General features: G+C 43.3%; 1 long non-coding RNA gene across 1 annotated transcript in view; it reads left to right on the forward strand.

Annotated features, from left to right (window-relative positions):
• The first annotated feature begins 9,556 nt into the window (after positions 1–9,556).
• LOC137648926 (uncharacterized) overlaps positions 9,557–20,305 on the forward strand; it is a 280,587-nt gene continuing 269,838 nt past the window's right edge. The window contains exon 1 of the long non-coding RNA XR_011045754.1: positions 9,557–9,692. This is a non-coding gene — a long non-coding RNA (uncharacterized lncRNA). The remainder of the gene's footprint in view (positions 9,693–20,305) is intronic.

Consider the following 20,305-nt stretch of genomic DNA (forward strand, 5'->3'; position numbering starts at 1 on the left):
TTCTGTTAAGCTTGCAATTGTTATTTTAGGTTAATCCCCCTTTCTGTTATTATTATTATTATTATTATTATTATTATTATTATTATTATTATTAGCTAAGCGACATCCCTAGTTGGAAAAGCAAGATGCTATAACAAGGGCTCCAACAGGGAAAAATAGCCCAGTATGGAAAGGAAAAAAGGAAATAGATAAGAGATATGAGAAATAATTGACAAATAATAAAATATTTAAAAAACAGTGACAGTGACATCAAAACAGATATTTCATATGTAAACTATAAAAAGACATATGTCAGCCTGTTCAACATAAAAAGATTTACTGCAATTTTAAACTTTTGGAGTTCTACCAATTCAACTACCCGATTAGGATGATCATTCCACAACTTGGTAACAGGTGGAATAAAACTTCTAGAATACTGTATAGCATTGAGCCTCATCATGATGAAAGGCTGACCATTATAATTAACTGCATGTCTGGAATTACCAACAGGATGGAATTGTCGGAGAAGATCTGAATGTAAGGGATGATCAGAGTTATGAAAAATCTTATGCAACATGAATTGTCCAGGGAGATCTGAATGTAAAGTATGATCAGAGTTATGAAAAATCTTATGCAACATGAATTGTCCAGGGAGATCTGAATGTAAAGGATGATCAGAGTTATGAAAAATCTTATGCAACATGAATTGTCCAGGGAGATCTGAATGTAAAGGATGATCAGAGTTATGAAAAATCTTATGCAACATGAATTGTCCAGGGAGATCTGAATGTAAAGGATGGTCAGAGTTATGAAAAATCTTATGCAACATGAATTGTCCAGGGAGATCTGAATGTAAAGGATGATCAGAGTTATGAAAAATCTTATGCAACATGAATTGTCCAGGGAGATCTGAATGTAAAGGATGGTCAGAGTTATGAAAAATCTTATGCAACATGAATTGTCCAGGGAGATCTGAATGTAAAGGATGATCAGAGTTATGAAAAATCTTATGCAACATGAATTGTCCAGGGAGATCTGAATGTAAAGGATGGTCAGACTTATGAAAAATCTTATGCAACATGAATTGTCCAGGGAGATCTGAATGTAAAGGATGGTCAGAGTTATGAAAAATCTTATGCAACATGAATTGTCCAGGGAGCTCTGAATGTAAAGGATGATCAGAGTTATGAAAAATCTTATGCAACATGAATTGTCCAGGGAGATCTGAATGTAAAGGATGGTCAGAGTTATGAAAAATCTTATGCAACATGCATAATGAACTAATTGAACGACGGTGCCAGAGATTAATATCTAGATCAAGAATAAGAAATTTAATAGACCATAAGTTTCTGTCCATCAAATTAAGATGATAATCAGCAGCTGAAGACCAGACAGGAGAACAATACTCAAAACAAGGTAGAATGAAAGAATTAAAACACTTCTTCAAAATAGATTGATCACCAAAAATCTTAAAAGATTTTCTCAATAAGCCATTTTTTTTTTTTTAGCAATAGAAGAAGACACAGACATAATGTATTTCTCAAAAGGAAATTTACTGTCGAGAATCACACCTAAAACTTTAAAAGTCATACAGAGTTAAAAAGAAACAATATTAATGCTGAGATCTGGATGTTGAGGAGCCACCGTCCTTGACCTACTTACAATCATACTTTGACTTTTGTTAGCCAAACCACATGTCATGTGTATATAGTATGAAAAGTAATGGGGCAAGAACATTGCTATTTTGGGCTATTCCCCCTTTCTATTAAGCTTACAATTGCTATTTTGGGCTAATTTTCCATTCTATTAAGCTTACAATTGCTATTTTGGGCTAATTCCCCTTTATATTAAGCTTGCAATTGGTATTTTGGGCCAATCCGCCTTTCTATTAAGCTTGCAATTGGTATTTTGGGCTAATCCCCTTTTTCTGTTAAGCTTGCAATTGCTATTTTGGGCTAATTCTCCTTTGTATTAAGCTTGCAGTTGGTATTTTGGGCTAATCCCCTTTTTCTGTTAAGCTTGCAATTGCTATTTTGGGCTAATTCTCCTTTGTATTAAGCTTGCAATTGGTATTTTGGGCTAATCCCCTTTTTCTGTTAAGCTTGCAATTGCTATTTTGGGCTAATTCTCCTTTCTATCAAGCTTGCAATTGGTATTTTGGGCTAATCCACCTTTCTATTAAGCTTGCAATTGCTATTTTGAGCCAATTCCCTTTTTTATAAGCCTGCCTTTGCTATTTTGGGCCAATTCCCTTATTTATAAGCCTGCCTTTGCTATTTTGGGCCAATTCCTTTTTTTGTATAAGCCTGCCTTTGTATTTTGGGCCAATTCTACTCCCTTCATGTAATTTCCATCTCCTGTGATTTGTGGGAGGACCCTGATATAAAATCTATAACTTGAACAAGTTTATCAACACCCAATATATGATTTTTATCTTCCCCTTTTCTAACATTTTCCTTAGTCTCTCCCTCTTACTCATTTTCTTTCTTTTTATCTTCATCAGTAAGTTAACTTACCAATATCTAGTTCATGTTCCTATAGTTAGCCTAAGTTTTTATACTTTATATAGGAAATATTCCTTTTAATGTTGTTATTGTTCTTTAAAAACTTTATTTTTCTCGTTTCCTTTCCTCACTGGGCTATTTTCCCAGTTGGGGCACCTGGGCTCATAGCATTCTGCTTTTCCAACTAGGGTTGTAGCTTAGCAAGTAATAATAATAACAGGGGAATTAAGTGATGTCTCAAGAGAGCAAGATTTTATTTAAACATCCATCTCTTGCTGATTCTCTCCTTAATTAAGAAACCACTTGCTACGCATCTATTGTCCGTCCAGTATCCTGCGTTGTCCCATCGAAAATGTACTTTATCCTACGCCTTACGGGCTTGCCTGAAGGCACAGAGCCCGTGATAGACTAATGGTGTAGCGAAGGTCCTTTAAATTGTAGTTATATACCATCTACCACACGCAAGAGTCTCTGCTTCTGCGTCTTTCGACATTATAAATACCACTTCTATTAATATTCCACCTCCTGAATCTGCTGACGACTCATAAGTTATCCAGTTGTTTGATTCTACCTTTTCGTCTCGGTGAGTCTAATGTTGCTGATTCTCTGAGTCTATATGAACTTTTTTTTCTAAAGCTTATTTAGGTTGAGTCTAGTTATTATTATTATTATTATTATTATTATTATTATTATTATTATTAAATGCTAAGCTACAACCCTAGTTGGAAAAGCAGGGTGCTATAAGCCCAGGGGCCCCAACAGGGAAAACAGCCCAGTGAGGAAAGGAAAGAAGAATAAATAAAATATTTTAGGACCAGTAAAAACATTGAAATGAATATTACCTATATTAACTATAAAAACTTTAACAAAACAAGAGGAAGAGAAACTAGATAGAACAGTGTGCGCGAGTGTACCCTCAAGCAAGAGAACTCTAACCCAAGACAGTGGAAGACCATGGTACAGAGGCTACGGCACTACCCCAGACTAGAGAACACTGGTTTGATTTTGGAGTGTCCTTCTCCTAGAAGAGCTGCTTACCATAGCTAAAGTCTCTTCTACCCTTACCAAGAGGAAAGTAGCCACTGAACAATTACAGTGCAGTAGTTAACCCCTTGGGTGAAGAAGAATGGTTATGTATGAATAAATGAATGAAGGGTAGCCACCATGGCTATGTATGGATAGCCATCATAGCTATATATCGATAGCTACCATGGCTATCTATGGATAGCCACCATGGCTATGTATGGATAGCCACCATGGCTATCTATGGATAGACACCATGGCCATCTATGGATAGCCACCATGGCTATCTATTGATACCCACCATGGGTATGTATGGATAGCCACCATGGCCATCTATGGATAGCCACCATGGCTATGTATGGATAGCCACCATGGCTATCTATGGATAGCCACCATGGCCATCTATGGATAGCCACCATGGCTATTTATGGATAGCCACTATGGCTATCTATGGATAGCCACCATGGCTATGTATGGATAGCCACCATGGCTATGTATGGATAGCCACCATGGCTATGTATGGATAGCCACCATGGCTATCTATGGATAGCCACCTGGAATAGACATATCCGTTAAAATAGATTTTATTTGGAAAAATATCTTCCAGTCATCAATATGGCTCTAATCAATGAAATTTCATGACAAACTTTCAAAATTATTCTAATTCAAAAGTTCAAAGTGGCAGCAAATGTTTTTATGTTGAACAGACATGAGTCTTCTTATTGTTTAGATATGATATATCTGTTTTGATGTTGTTACTGTTTTTAAAATAGTTTATTGTTAATTTTTTCACATCGTTTAATTATTTCTTTATACACTTTCTTCACTAGGCTATTTTTTACCTGTTGGAACCCTTGGGCTTATAGCATCTTGCTTTTCCAACTACGGTTGTAGCTTAGCTAATAATAATAATAATAATAATAATAATAATAATAATAATGCAAGCAGAAAATTATTACGTTTTTATTATTATTATCATTAATAATAATAATAATAATAATAATAATAATAATAATAATAACGTAAATATTTTACGCCTGTATTCGGTGCTTAGGTCTAGCTATGAGTCATCATGGCGCGTATAAAGGTCTCTTTATACAACAATACTGTAATCTTGTAACTAAGACAGGATTACGTATTGGACCAGTAATCTTTTCAATTAACTGATTGGTCCATCATTTGCCCAATAACTAAAACTATTTACACAACGAAGTAGGATTTAAAGTAATCATAGCTCTTGTGTTGGAGTTTCTCATTTGACTATTTGAGGATTTGATTGGGTGTGTCAAGAATGTTAGATATTCGGTCCAGTCTTTGCTAGTTGCTCACTAGCTTTTTCTATTATTATTATTATTATTATTATTATTATTATTATTATTATTATTATTATTATTAATTGCTAAGCTACAACCCCAGTTGGAAAGCAAGATGCCATAAGCCTAAGGGCTCCAACAGGGGAAATAGCCCAGTGAGGAAAGGGAACAAGGAAAAATAAAATATTTCAAGAACAGTGACATTAAATTATATATATCCCATAAAAACTATACAGACTTTAACAAAAGAAGAGGAAGAGAAATAAGATAGAATAGGGTGCCCGAGTGTACTCTCAAGCAAGAGAACTCTAACTCAAGACAGTGGAAGACCAAGGTACAGAGGGTATGGCACTACACAAGACTAGAGAACAATGGTTTGATTTTGGAGTGTCCCTCTAGAAGAGCTGCTTACCATAGCTAAAGAGTCTCTTCTTCCCTTACCAAGAGGAAAGTGGCCACTGAACAATTACAGTGCAGTAGTTAACCCCCTGGGAGAAGAAGAATTGTTTGGTAATCTCACTGTTGTAAGGTGTATGAGGACAGAGGAGAATGTGGAAAGAATATGCTAGACTATTCGGTGTATGCGTAGGCAAAGGGAAAATGAACCGTAACCAGAGAGAGGGATCCATTGTAGTACTGTCTGGCCAGTCAAAGGGACCTCATAACTCTCTAGCTGTAGTATCTGAACGGGTGGCTGGTGCCCTGGCTAACCTACTACCCATTGGATCGGTTTACTGTTTGCTGTAACTATCTCCTCAGTTCACTCGCTGGCTTATGACTTACTCGAATATGATTGCTTGCTTGTATTTAATGTTATTGAATGTGATTAATGTTTAATTTAATTAATTTTAATGCTTCTATGTTGACCAGGCTGACATGAGTCTTTTTATAGTTTATATAGGACATGTCTGTTTTGACATTGTTACTGTTTTTAGAATGATTTATTGTTAACTTGTTCTCATCATTTATTTATTTCCTTATTTCCTTTCCTCGCTGGGCTATTTTTCCCTGTTGGTGCCCTTGGGCTTATAACATCTTGCTTTTCCAACTAGGGTTGTAGCTGGGCTAATAATAATAATATTAATAATAATAATAATAATAAACTTTATGTAGATTGCAACGCTTTGCAATTACACATCCGGTAGTGTGCACGCATTATTGTGCAGTGAGCGAGTATAAACTAGTGAATTTTTAATATAATCTGATTAGAAATAAAGCTATGTGAGATTAATCAAGTGTCCTATGTGAATAAGATCATGATGAGGGGTAGATGGAGATGGTTTGGACATGCTCTCCGCACTCCCCAAGAGAGATCAGTTCACCAAACGTTCAGCTGGGCTCCACAAGACACTAGAAGAGTTGGAAGACCTAGGCCTACATGAATGAGGACTATGAAGCGCGGAGTTGGAGATGATGAATGGAGAAGTATTGATTTAGAAGCTTAAGATAGAGACGACTGGTGAAATGTAACCGAGGCCCTTTGCGTCAATAGGCCTAGGAGGAGATGATGATGATGATGATAGGTGCTTTATTTGCTGCAGAATATTAGAGAGAGAGAGAGAGAGAGAGAGAGAGAGAGAGAGAGAGAGAGAGAGAGAGAGAGAGAGAGAGAGAATGGTTTAAGAATTGCTTTGTTAAGTGATTGACAACAGATTTAGCTAGATTAAGGTAAAAATCCTTATTGTATTCGATGTATTTATCATATCATAGATAGCAATTTGCGGTCATATTCATTTAAAAAAAAAAATTAATCAGTTCGAATGACTAAAATATTAATTCCGATGAGCTTGTGAAATAATTACTTAAGGTTAATAATCTTCTAATAGAAAAAAAAAAAAACTCACGTTTTATGTATAACAAATTCCCAAAGAATGAATTGGTATGTTCTCTGTTATTTTATAAGCAAAATTATTCTGAAATATATAAAAAATCCTTATTTTTTCAGACTTTTCATGCCTACACAGACACAGACACACACACACACACACACACATATATATATATGTATATATATATATATATATATATATATATATATATACACACACACACACACACACATATATATATATATATATATATATATATATATATATATATATACACACACACACACATATATATATATATATATATATATATATATATATATATATATATATATATATATATATATATACTGTATATATATGTACGTATGTATATATATAATGTATGAATATATATATATATAAATATATATATATATACACACACACACATATATATATATGTATATATATATAGATAGATAGATAGATAGATAGACATACATATATGTGTGTGAGTGTGTGTGTGTGTATGTGTGTATCCTACACATTGCAAAAGAAGTAGGGGAAGGAAAAGAAGACAATGGATTGACGAACTAAGAAAGTTTGCGTGTATAAACCAGTATAGAAAGACTATAAATAAACACGAGAGGAAGGACATGTCTGAGGCCTTTGACCTACATTGGACTGGTTACGGCTGATGATGATGATGATATATAGATCTGGCGTTGCTGAGTCTCATAATAGAGATTTATCTAAAATTAGTGCATGGTGCAAATTATGGGGTATGAAGTTGAATCCTAACAAAACTCAAAGTATGATTGTAAGTAGGTCAAGGACGGTGGCTCCTCAACATCCAGATCTCAGCATTAATATTGTTTCTTTTTAACTCTGTATGACTTTTAAAGTTTTAGGTGTGATTCTCGACAGTAAATTTCCTTTCGAGAAATACATTATGTCTGTGTCTTCTTCTATTGCTAAAACAAAAAATGGCTTATTGAGAAAACCTTTTAAGATTTTTGGTGATCAATCTATTCTGAAGAAGTGTTTTAATTCTTTCATTCTACCTTGTTTTGAGTATTGTTCTCCTGTCTGGTCTTCAGCTGCTGATTATCATCTTAATTTGTTGGACAGAAACTTACGGTCTATTAAATTTCTTATTCTTGATCTAGATATTAATCTCTGGCACCGTCGTTCAATTAGTTCGTTGTGCATGTTGCATAAGATTTTTCATTATGTATGAAGTTAAATCTAGCAAATGTTTTATGTTGAACAGGCTGACATAAGTGATTTTATAGTTTATATATAAAAGATCTTTTTTAATGTCGATACTGTTCTTAAGATATCTTATTTCAATTGTTCATAACTTATCATATAGTTTATTTATTTCCTTAATTCCTTTCCTCACTGGGCTATTTTTTCCTGTTTGAGTCCTTGGGCTTATAGCATCCTGATTTTCCAACTAGGGTTGTAGCTTAGCTAATAATAATAATAATAATAATAATAATAATAACAACAACAACAACAACAACAATAATAATAATGATAATAATAATAATAATAATAATAATAATAATAATAATAATAATAATAATAGTCCAAGGCCATTTGATCGACACCTTGAAACTGACGTGATAACCCTCATGGTCATCACTTCTAATTTTTAAACATGATGACAAACTGCATAATCCCTTTTCCGATATCTGCTCCTTGATATGTCATTATAGTTCAATAAGGGTATTGATCACTAAGACTGGATTATCAGCTGATAGATAACTGTCCCTAATTAACGGATTTATCTCCAATACAGCTTAGCGACATTATATGAATGGACATAATTATATGGTAACTTCATTTTTAGAAGCTTCACTGGAATTAACTTCGAGGTGTGTCAAGGATCAACTTGGCTGTGACTAATTTCCATCTTGAACAATCTTTGTCGACTAAGAAACTTGCTAATTACAATACTTTCTATTTTGTCTCGTTTTTCTATCTACTGTGAATAATAGGAGCCTAAACTATCACGAGTTTTCCCATAGGCAATTGGTTACACCTAACATGGAATACAAACATTTTTGGAATAGGCCTATATGTCTCAGACAATGCACTAACAGATTATAGGTTATTTTGAAAGAATGACTCTAGGTTAAGTTTTAAGAGAATGTTAAGGACAATTTAGCTCTTAACCTTTTATATAAGTTATGAAATAATAAAATAATACTCTTCTTTTTTGGATGATAACCTTGATTTGTTTGAGAATTCTCAATCACAATTGTTTGAAATAAGATGTATGGGAAATCACAACACAAAGCCTTAACTTTTACTTATATCTAGGCCTATATGGGGTTGTTTTTTTTTTCACATCAGGCTTGTTAAACACATCATCTTAGAGTTGGAAACCCCCATTAAAAACTAATTGTGTTAAAAAACTTCACAAAATATAAGTATAGATGAAAACATCCTTTGGAAATTAGTTATGTTGAAATTTCCCCTATACAGGGTAAACTTTAAAACATCAGAGGACATTTAATTATTATTATTATTATTATTATTATTATTATTATTATTAGCTAATCTACAACTCTAGTTGAAAAAGCAGGATGCTACAAGCCCAAGGGCTCCAATAGGGATAAATAGCCCAGTGAGGAAAGGAAATAAGGAAATAAATCAACTATATGAGAAGTAATTAACAATTAAAATAAAATCTATTAAGAACAGTAACAGCATTAAAACAGACCTTTCTTATATAAACTATAAACATTTTCCATAAGAATATTTTCTGGGAAGAGCTAAATTTTGTTGCGATCAATGCATATTTTGAATAATGATAATAATAATAATAATAATGATAATAATAATAATAATAATAATAATAATAAAAGTAGGAGGAGGAGGAGGAAGAAGAAGAAGAAGAAGAAGAAGAATTCTTCGATGTTGTTTTGTTTGATCGTATCCTTGTGTTCATCAGCCCTTCGAACTTTACTGTATATCAGTCCATTTTATTAGTGATATAATTATTATTATTTGTGCTACGCCGTACCCAGTGTCTGTAAAATGAAGTACAGGTTAGTGCTTGATGGTTCTATGTTTGACCTCAGGTAAAATAGGAGATAGGCCTACACAAACGTAAATGATTGCTTGGCTATTGCATGTTTAGGCAATAGGTTAGGCTACTATACATTGACCGCAGGTACAATAATTAGAAAGGCCTACCTAGGTCAACTTAAATAATTGACTGGTAATTGTATGTTTAGGCAATAGGTTAAACTCCTATACATTGACCGTAAAATAGAAGATAGGCCTACAAATAAACGTAAATGATTGCCTAGCTATTGTATGTTTAGCCAATAGGGTAGGCTAATATGTTTGATACAATAAATGGTAATAACTTTGTCAATTAATTATGTTATTAGTAATGAATTGCATGTTTAGGCAATTGGTTAGGCTACCATTTTCATGGTCTAGTATGACTCGAGTAGGCCTATACGTTGTGTCAAGTAATGAAGTTATGCCTATTTGTAGTTTGATGTCTTGTCGTTGTGAATACTAGGCCTATGCCTCGTATAGAAACTTGTATGGCCAATTGGTGTCTTCAAAACGGCTCTAAATGAAATTTTGTTTATTAAAATTTATTGAATAACTTTAGAGTTCTCTTGCTTGAGGGTACACTCGGGCACAATGTTCTCTTGTTTCTCCTCCCCCTTGTTTTGTTAAAGTTTATATTGTTTATATAGGAAATATTTATTTTAATATTATTGCTGTTGTTAAAACAATTAATTTTTTCTTTGTTTCCTTTCCTCACTGGGCCGCTTTCCCTGTTGAAGCCCCTGGGCTTAAAACATCCTGCTTTTCCAACTAGGGTTGCAGCCTAGCAAATAATGATAGTAATAATAATACAGGTATGCGTTAATTTGCCGTGTAGTGGATACAGGAATTTGAATATGAAGAAATTCCTATTAAATTATACATCAGTGTTAGTTAACCCATATCCAACCGTCAAGTTGAATTTATATATTGATAATGGAATACTATTGTGGGAAATACAGTTTGTTCCGTAACCGAAATACAAACCACGCTATTTACAGAGGGTTTACCTTTTAGCGCAGCTGAAATGACGAGCCAATAGTTTTAACGAGGGTTAATTACCCCCGCGCTAGTTAGTGGGGGTGGGGAAGGGTAGCTTGCTACCCTTCCCCCCTCCACACACCGGTGACTTGCTTCACTTCACTTTTGGCTCGGCGGTGATCAGACGTGTCTGCTCATCGCCCTCGTGACAGCCTTTAATTTTCTGCTTTTTCTTTTCAGCGTGTGTGTTGGTTAGAAGTTGACCTTCAGTTCTTTCTTTACAATGCGTACATGCCCTGGAGTTGCCGGTCGTCCTTGTGGGACTTTCATGTCGGACGTAAATACGGATCCGCACACCCTCTGCCCTCAATGTCGGGGCCGACGGTGTGACCAGGAGAACATGTGCCGTGAGTGCAGGGAGTGGTCTGCCTCCCAGTGGGAGAGGTTTGGCCGTCGGCGTAAGAAGAAGTCCAAGAGAGACCGTTTTCCTCCGGGGTTAGCCTTGAAGGAGGAAGGTTCTCGGGACTCTTCTTCCGCCGCCCAAACCTCCTCCGAAGCTCCCCCTCGTCCGCCTCCTAAGGAGAGTCGGCCGAGTGGGAGCGCAGGCCCTTGTTCTGTTTCCCGACCTTCGGTGGGGGGAGAGGGCGTTGCCTCCCATAGCGAGGCGGTTCCCCCTCCTCCTCCGGGGGAGGTTATTGATAATTCCTTATCCAGTGATGATCTTTTACAGATTTGGTCATCCCTGGGGCTTAAGGGCTTGCCCTCCAGGGTCGCTCTTATTGACCTTGTCTCGGTGGGGGCCGCTGTTAAGCAGTCGCCGGCGGTAGCAGAGGTAGACCCTCTGTCTATTGTCGACGTCGTGGTGACAGAGGCCTCCGACGTGGCTGGGCCTTCCGCCGCAGGTGCTGTTGCGGGTGATGGCGCTAAAGTCTCTCCTCCTCCTTCCGTACATCCTTCGAAGGGGGAAGTGAGTCCTTCGGTCTCGGCTGCTGCTCAGCTTCCTTCTGAGGGAAGTGCTTTAACGGAGACTCCCCTTCGGAGGACCGATGGTCCCGACGATTTTCCCCGAGGCCGCCTCCGCCGCAAGGCTCACCGTCCGCTACGCCACAAGGGCCTCCCTTCCCCTTACAGGGGGACTAAGAGGCGCCTTTTTGGGTCTTCATCCTCCGGGGGGGGGGGACTCTCCTCGTCAGCCTCAACCTACAGCTCCGCCCTCCTTGAACCTCTCTGCAGACCGCTCACCATCTCCTGCCAGATCTTCGCCTTCTGGAGAACTCGTCACCCGACGGGCAACGGTCCCTTCGGGGCTAAGGGATCCTTCCCTTACGCGAGCAGTGCTAGCGCACAAGCGCTCTCCTGCTCGCCAGCGCTCTCCTGTTCGCCAGCGCTCTCTTGCTCGCCAGCGCTCTCCTGCTCGCCAGCGCTCTCCTGCTCGCCAGCGCTCTCCTGATCTTCAGCGCTCTCCTGCTCGCCGACGCTCACCTGCTCGTTGGCTCTCTCCTGATGTTTGCCCTCCTCGCCAGCGCTCTCCTGCTCGTCAGCTCTCTTCCGAGCGTCAGCGCTCATTTGAGGACCATCGCCCTGCGGTCTCTGACCACCCTTTAGTTCCTGCTGAACTCCCTGCTCACCATCTGCCTGGTCCTGTGGCTACGCTACATCGTGCTGCGCGTGTGTCAAAAACACATGTTCGCCAACGCGCCAGCGATCTCCCAGTTCCTGCTCGTGAACGCGCTGCGCCACCTGTCCTTTCACATGACACGCGTCGAACTTCTGCTCGCCAGCGATCACCTACGCGCCAGCGATTACCTCCTCGCCAGCGTTCACCTGCTTGCCAGCACGCACAGGCGATCTTAGTATCGCCTATTCAACAGCGACAGCTAGCGTGCCAACGTTCTCCAACGCTCCTGAAGGAACATGGTTCGCCAGCTTTTAGCTCGCCATCGCGCGATCGCCCGCCTGCGCATGCTGCTCGCCATCGCTCGCCATTGCACGATCCCCCTCCTGCGCATGCTGCTCGCCATCGCTCGCCCCTGCACGATCGCCCTCCTACGGTTGCTGATCACCATCTCACCTCATCACGCGATCGCCCACCTGCTCATGCTGCTCGCCATCGCTCCCCATCATGCGATCGCCCTCCTGCGCATGCTGCTCGCCATCGCTCGCCCCTGCACGATCGCCCTCCTGCGCATGCTGATCACCATCGCACCCCATCACGCGATCATTCACCTGCGCATGCTGCTCGCCATCGCTTACCATTACGCGGTCATTCACCTGCGCATGCTGCTCACCATTGCATGCCAGTGCGTCGACATGCCACATCGCGCCATCGCCAACTTGAGCGACTGCACTCACCAGCTCGTCATCGATCCCCTGTGGATCTACATCGCCAGCGATCTTCCTCACCTACGCGGCAGCGCGTTCCTTCGCCGTCGCACCAACGCTTGCGTTCGTCGCCTCGGACACGCGTTCATTTACCTGCCCACCCTCGCGCCCACTCGCCTGCACGACCGCTCGCCTGCGCGACCACTCGCCTGCGCGACCGCTCGCCTGTGCGCCCGCGCGCCTGTGCGATCATCCACCTGCGCTCCCGCGCGATCATTCGCCCTCGCACGACCATCGTTCGCGGCGAATTCCGCAGCCGGTGGTAGCAGCAGGAACGCGTGCTCCTAGACGGCACTCGGGATCACCTCCATCCAAACACAGGTTGGTAGTGCTGGACGAGGAAAGGTTAGTACATCATTCTTCCCCACGTTCTTTTCAGGCAGGTACCGTCGTGTCCACTCCAAAGGATCGCCCGATCCCTTTCCCTTTAGCGAGGATTTCGGACTCTGTGTCCTTGGAGCAGCAGACTTGGTTTGGTCCTCTGGCACGGGCGTTAGTGAGGGTTATGAAACCAGCACTCGCCGGCCAGGGTAACAAACCAACGGCTGTCTCTCCTACGCTGAAGAGAAAGAGAGGAGTGGACTTCGTGGTGACTTCCCCCAGGGCGAAGTTGGTTCCCAAGAGGTCGGTCGCGAAGGTCCCTTCTCCTGCACGAGTACTCTCTCCTTCTCCCGTGGACGAGGCCTTTCCGTCCTCAGGTGAGTCCAGTGGGGCGGTAGTCTCCCCCTCGGCACCAGGGGGGAGACTTCGCTTCAGGCAGGAGAATCGTCTCGTGAGGAAGGGGCCCCTCGAACCTCGTTGTTGGGATCCTGTATCCCTCCCAGGAGGGAATCCAAGGATTCCAAGACCATCCCTAAATCCTCTGCAAGGATTCGTCAGGAACCCACGACTACCCAGGGGAATGTCCACGTATCACCCCAGGAAGAGATTCCTGGGGCAGGAGACTTAGCTGCCAGCCCGCAGGGAGGAGAACAGCAAGAATCCGAACATGCCTTCTGGCAGGTCCTAAGCCTGATAAGGCAACTTAACAGGCTTACGGATCCAGTCATCGCCCCCCGTGAAGGCAAAGACACGATTCTGGATGAAGTGTTTGACGTTCGGAAGGCCCCTAAGACCAGTGCAGCTCTGCCCTGGTCTCGGGGGCTGAAGAGTGCCAGGGCTAGGGCCAACGCTCAGCTCGCACTTCTTGCCTCTTCCAGTCGTTCCACTGCCGGGAACAAGCTCATCCTTCCTCCTCGCCTCCAGCAGAGGAGGTATTTCGAGATCCTGGGTGAGCACAACCTCGCTCTTCCTCTCCATCACTCTGTGGAGGAGCTGGCGAAGGGAGTTCCCCTTGAGAAACTCTCTGACCGGCAGGTGTCGTTCTCGGCGGCAGAGATCCTTAACCACGAGAAGGTCGCTAAGTGTGCCATGCAGGCCACTTCGTGGCTGGACTTCTGGCTAGGATCTCTGGGCATCCTATTGCGATCGGAGGACTTGTCCAAGGAGACCAATAGAAAGGCCCTAGAGACCTTTTTGCTCTCGGGCACCCGCTCCATCGAGTTTTTGGCGCACCAGGTTACCACCCTGTGGGCCAACTCGGTGTTGAAGCGTCGCGATTCTGTGTCCGAGAGATTCCATCCGAAGGTCCCCGCCGTAGATGTGTGTAGGCTCCGACATGGTTCCCTTCTGGGGGAGAGCCTGTTTGAGCCTCAAGACATGGAGCGAACGGCTGAGAGGTGGAGGAAATCCAGCACGGACTCCCTCCTCCACAGGGCCCTTACAACTCGGCCCTATAAGCCTCCAGCCCCGCCACAACAGCAGCAACAGCCTCGTAAGGCTCCCAAACAGGCACCGGCAGCTAAGAAAGTGGTGTCTAAGCCCCAGCCCTTTCCAGCCAAGGTCAAGAGGGCCGGTAAGTCCTCCAGGGGAGGCAAGACTCCTAGGGGTGGCGGCCGCGGCCGCAAGCCCTAGGGGTGGCAGTCCCCCTGCATGTCCACCTGTGGGGGGATGCCTTTAGCGTTGCATCCGCAGGTGGCAGCAACACGGGGCCGATGCTTGGACGGTCTCTGTGATCGGCCAAGGTTATCGCGTCCCGTTCACAACATCTCAACCTCCCCTGACAGCGAATCCAGTGTCGTTGAGCTCCTATGCCACGGGATTGGCAAAGGGGCTGGCCCTTCAGGCCGAAGTCGAGACCATGCTCGAGAAGGGTGCTCTCCAGGAGGTCGTGGACGGCTCTCCAGGCTTCTTCAGTCGACTCTTTCTTGTAGAGAAGGCTACTGGAGGCTGGAGACCCGTCATTGATCTCTCAGCTCTGAACAGGTTTGTCAAACAAACCCGGTTCAGCATGGAGACAGCAGACACGGTCAGACTTGCGGTGAGACCACAAGACTTCATGTGTACACTGGATCTAAAGGACGCGTACTTCCAGATCCCAATCCATCCGTCTTCCAGGAAGTACCTGAGATTCTGCCTAGACAACAAGATCTACCAGTTCAAAGTGCTGTGTTTCGGTCTCTCCACAGCTCCTCAGGTGTTCACCAGAGTGTTCACCCTGATTTCATCTTGGGCGCACAGGAACGGCATTCGTCTCCTTCGTTACCTGGACGATTGGCTGATCCTAGCAGACTCGGAGTCGACCCTTCTTCGGCACCGAGACAGGCTTCTGGATCTTTGCCAGGATCTGGGGATCGTGGTAATCCTCGAGAAGTCCTCTCTGCAGCCGTCCCAACGACTGGTTTATCTAGGCATGCTAATAGACACCAATCTCCACAAAGCCTTTCCATCAGACGACCGGATAGCAAGGCTGAGGAGGGTGGCGGAACCCTTCCTCAGGCAAAAAGAACTCCCCGCCCAATTGTGGTTGCGTCTCTTAGGCCACCTATCCTCACTGGCCCGTCTGGTTCCAAACAGCCGCCTCAGGATGAGATCCCTTCAATGGCGGCTCAAGTCCCGGTGGAATCAAGGATCCGATTCCCCGGACATTCGGATCCCAATGGGGTCTCTGGAACAGACGGACTTGCGGTGGTGGCTGGCCGACGAGAACCTGCGGAAGGGAGTGAGTCTTCTCGTCCTCCCCCCGGAATTGACTCTGTTTTCGGACGCGTCAAAAGAAGGGTGGGGGCGCACGTTCTGAACCAGAGGGCCTCAGGCCTTTGGTCAGAATCAGAAAAGTGCCTACACATCAACCTGCTAGAATTGAAGGCCGTCTTTCTGGCTCTTCAGCAGTTCCAACGGTCCCTGGCGGGTCACTCCGTGGTGGTGATGAGCGACAACACCACGGTAGTGGCTTATATCAACAAGCAGGGAGGCACTTTTTCGCAACAGCTATCCCATCTTGCAGTAGAGACTCTGAGGTGGACCGAAACCCACTCGATAACACTATCAGCTCGCTTCATTCCTGGCAAGAGGAATGTACTCGCCGACAGTCTGAGCAGGGCTTCGCAGATAGTGAGTACCGAGTGGTCTTTGGATCCTCAGATAGCCAACAAAGTCCTGACTTTGTGGGGTTCCCCGACTGTGGACTTGTTCGCGACAGCCTTGAACTTCATGCTGCCCCTTTACTGCTCACCAGTCCCGGACCCCAAGGCACTCTGGCAAGATGCTTTCCAGCAACGGTGGGACAACATCGACGTGTACGCCTTCCCACCGTTCTGTCTGATGAGAAGGGTGCTTAACAGGTCCAGACTATCGGTCAACTGTTCGATGACTCTGGTAGCTCCGCTATGGCATCACGCGGAATGGTTTCCGGACCTTTTGCAACTCCTGACGGAACTCCCAAGGGAGCTTCCTCCACGACACGAGCTTCTCAGACAACCCCACTCCGGCGTCCCTCACAGGGCCGTAGCCTCGCTTCGGCTTCACGCCTGGAGACTATCCAGCGTCTCCTCACGGAGAGAGGCTTTTCGCAACAGGTTGCGGAGAGAATGTCTCGGCACCTGCGAAGGTCCTCTGAGGGAGTCTACCAAGCAAAGTGGAGAGTCTTTTGTGGTTGGTGTCGTGGAAGGGGTATCTCTCCACTCGATGCCACTATTCCAGCAATAGCGGACTTCCTCGTGTATCTGCGAGAAGAAATGCGCCTTTCTGTATCTGCGAGAAGAAATGCGCCTTTCTGTCTCGGCAGTGAAAGGCTATCGCTCAGCCTTAAGCTTGGCCTTCAGATTGAAGGGCGTGGATATTTCTTCATCGCTAGAACTCTCTTTACTCATACGTAGCTATGAGCTTACCTGCCCCCAGTCGGAAGTGAGACCCCCTCCTTGGAACGTGGTTCGAGTCCTCAGGTCTCTTAAGAGACCTCCCTTCGAGCCATTACGCCAGGCCTCCGATCGCCACCTGTCTTGGAAGACGGCTTTCCTACTCGCCTTGGCTTAGGCCAAGCGAGTTAGTGAACTTCATGGTCTCTCGTACGACATCACCCATTCAAGGGGATGGGGAGAGGTAACGTTCAGGTTCGTCCCTGAGTTTGTTGCCAAGACTCAGAATCCTCGGTTCGACTCTTTCAGGATCGCGAGTCTCCGTTCTGTAACAAACGACCCAGACCAGCTGCTACTATGTCCAGTGAGGTGTCTGAGGCACTACTTGAAGAGAACGGCTGCAGTCCGTCCTCATGTGCGAGCTTTGTTTGTGAGCACAGGCAGGACAAAGAGGAGGGTCACCAGAAACACCACGTCGCCCTCGGGCCCACGATGTCAGGGGTATTGGTACATCCCTGGCCTTCAAGAGAAACTTCTCTGTGACGCAGGTACTTCAAGCTGGGGTCTGGAAGCGTCAAACGACCTTCACAGCCCACTACCTGCAAGACGTGACCCGCAGGAGCCTCGATACCATTTTCTATCGGCCCTGTGGTGGCTGCACAACAGCTGGTCTAACCTCAGATTCCTTTTTGGACAAGTAGCAGTAGGTTGAGGGCGTTGTTACCTGGTCTTAGTCTGCGTGAATGAAAGAGTATGTCTGACCCTTACTTCTTTCTTCATTCTCCCCTCTCTTGGGGAAGCAGCATCCTGGTCCTCGCATAGCTGACCTCGACCTCTGCAGGTAACCCATGCTTCTTTGTGCTCCTAGTATTAAGCTTAATACTGTTGCGTCTCCCATACCCTGACGAGGTGGTATGGGGAACGTCCTATCCTAGAATTCCTATCTGAAGGTCTCAAGGTCAACTTCATAGGACGAGTCACACTCTCCTCCTCACACTGCTTATGTAGGCCACTCGTTCCTAGCGATGCTAGGAACTTGTGAGGTACAGGGGCTCCCTCTCTCTAGTGCTGCTCACTGAGGGATCGAGCCCCCGGGCAAGCCGAAGTCAGTAAGGCTGGGGACTTTCCACCCTTCCTAAGGGGTATGTCACCCAATGTAAATAGCGTGGTTTGTATTTCGGTTACGGAACAAATGACAAATTCGAAGATAATTTGTATTTTTCCTAACCATACAAACCTTAGCTATTTACACATATGTGCCCGCCATCCCTGACCCCCAAGTCAAGTCCTACCTCTAAGTGAAGTGAAGCAAGTCACCGGTGTGTGGAGGGGGGAGGGGTAGCAAGCTACCCTTCCCCCCCCCCCCCCCGCTAACTAGCGCGGGGGTAATTAACCCTCGTTAAAACTATTGGCTCGTCATTTCAGCTGCGCTAAAAGGTAAACCCTCTGTAGATAGCTAAGGTTTGTATGGTTAGGAAAAATACAAATTATCTTCGAATTTGTCATTTTACTGTGGCGGAATCCAAAACCTAAGAAAGTACAGGAATTAATTTTGACCAAAATTTTTGTAACTTGACCCTTTTACCCCCAATGGACGTACTGGTACGTTTCACAAAACTCATCCCTTTACCCCAATGGATGTACCGGTATGTCCTTGCTAAAAACGGCTAATTACAGTTTTTTGCATAATTTTGATAATTTTTTGAGAAACTTCAGGCATTTTCCAAAAGAATGAGACGAACCTGACCTCTCTATGACGAAAATTAAGGCTGTTAGAGTAATTTTAAAAAAATACATGTATATCGCAAAATGTGCTTGAAAAAGAAAACGCCCGGGGGTTAAGGGTTGAAAAGTTCCAAATAGCTTGGGGGTAAAAGGGTTAACCTAACCTAGTATGACAGGTCCTTCCAGAATCCCCAACCAACGGTACTAGACCATACCTATAGTCCATTTCTTTTAGCGAGGCACATTTAGCTCGGAAAAGTTTCTTGATCACTGATTGGCTGGACAAGATATTTCTAACCAATCAGCGATCAGGAAACTTTTCCGAGCTAAAAGGGCACCGTTGTGAGTCGGTGCAAATCTGCCTCGCTAAAAGAAATGGACTATAGAAGGCCATGAATTATGAAAAGAATTTCGAGTATTATTACAGTTTCAACCAGATTATGTATATAATTTCTTTACTTGATATCCTATATTTATTAGATGATTCACTCGAAAAAGTTACTCGAATCTTCTGCAAATGAAGGGTCATGGAAATATCTGCCGATGAACATTGTTCCTAGCTGTTATCACAAGGATATTCTTATGTTGATATGTTATTTTTCTCCTGATGGTATTTTTTTTTTTTGTTAATGCATTGTGGGTAAAAATGTCTGAGCATTATTTGTTTTTGGTTATGGTGTATAGGTACAGTAAATATGCTGAAACCTGATTGGTTGTAGTTCAAGATTATCCAATTAAATGCAATTTTGGAATTTATACTTCCTTCTAAAAACAGTGCTTGTCAGCAGTGTTGCCAGGTATGGGGATTTATCCCTAGATTTGGGGATTTTGGGTGTCAGAAGGGGATATTCTGTACAAATTTCTATGAAGATGAAACAAAGATGCATAAACTTTTATTTGTTCCGTAACCGAAATACAAACCACGCTATTTACAGAGGGTTACCTTTTAGCGCAGCTGAAATGGTGAGCCATTAGAATTTAACGAGGGTGTATTACCCCCGAGCTAGTTAGCGGGGGGGGGGGGTAGGGGAGTGGTAGCTAGCTACCCCTCCCCCCCCTCACACACAGATGAATGCTCACTTTCACTTTTGGCTCGGACTGTGACAGACGTCTCTGTCTTGGTCCTCTCTTGGCAGCCATTGTTTGTTTTGTCTTTACTTAATCGCTTACTTTTCATTTACTCAATATATATGTAAACATGTTTTCATGTTTGTATATATATTTGAGTATAGAAATAAGTAAGTTTCCTTTTCAGAGTTGTGTGTGTAGTGTACGATATCTACGTGGAGTCCTCGGCAGTTAGGCCACCACGGCATAATTTTATGGGTGGC

The sequence above is a fragment of the Palaemon carinicauda genome, chromosome 10 (genome assembly GCF_036898095.1).
Source record: "Palaemon carinicauda isolate YSFRI2023 chromosome 10, ASM3689809v2, whole genome shotgun sequence".
NCBI classification, from domain to species: domain Eukaryota; kingdom Metazoa; phylum Arthropoda; class Malacostraca; order Decapoda; family Palaemonidae; genus Palaemon; species Palaemon carinicauda.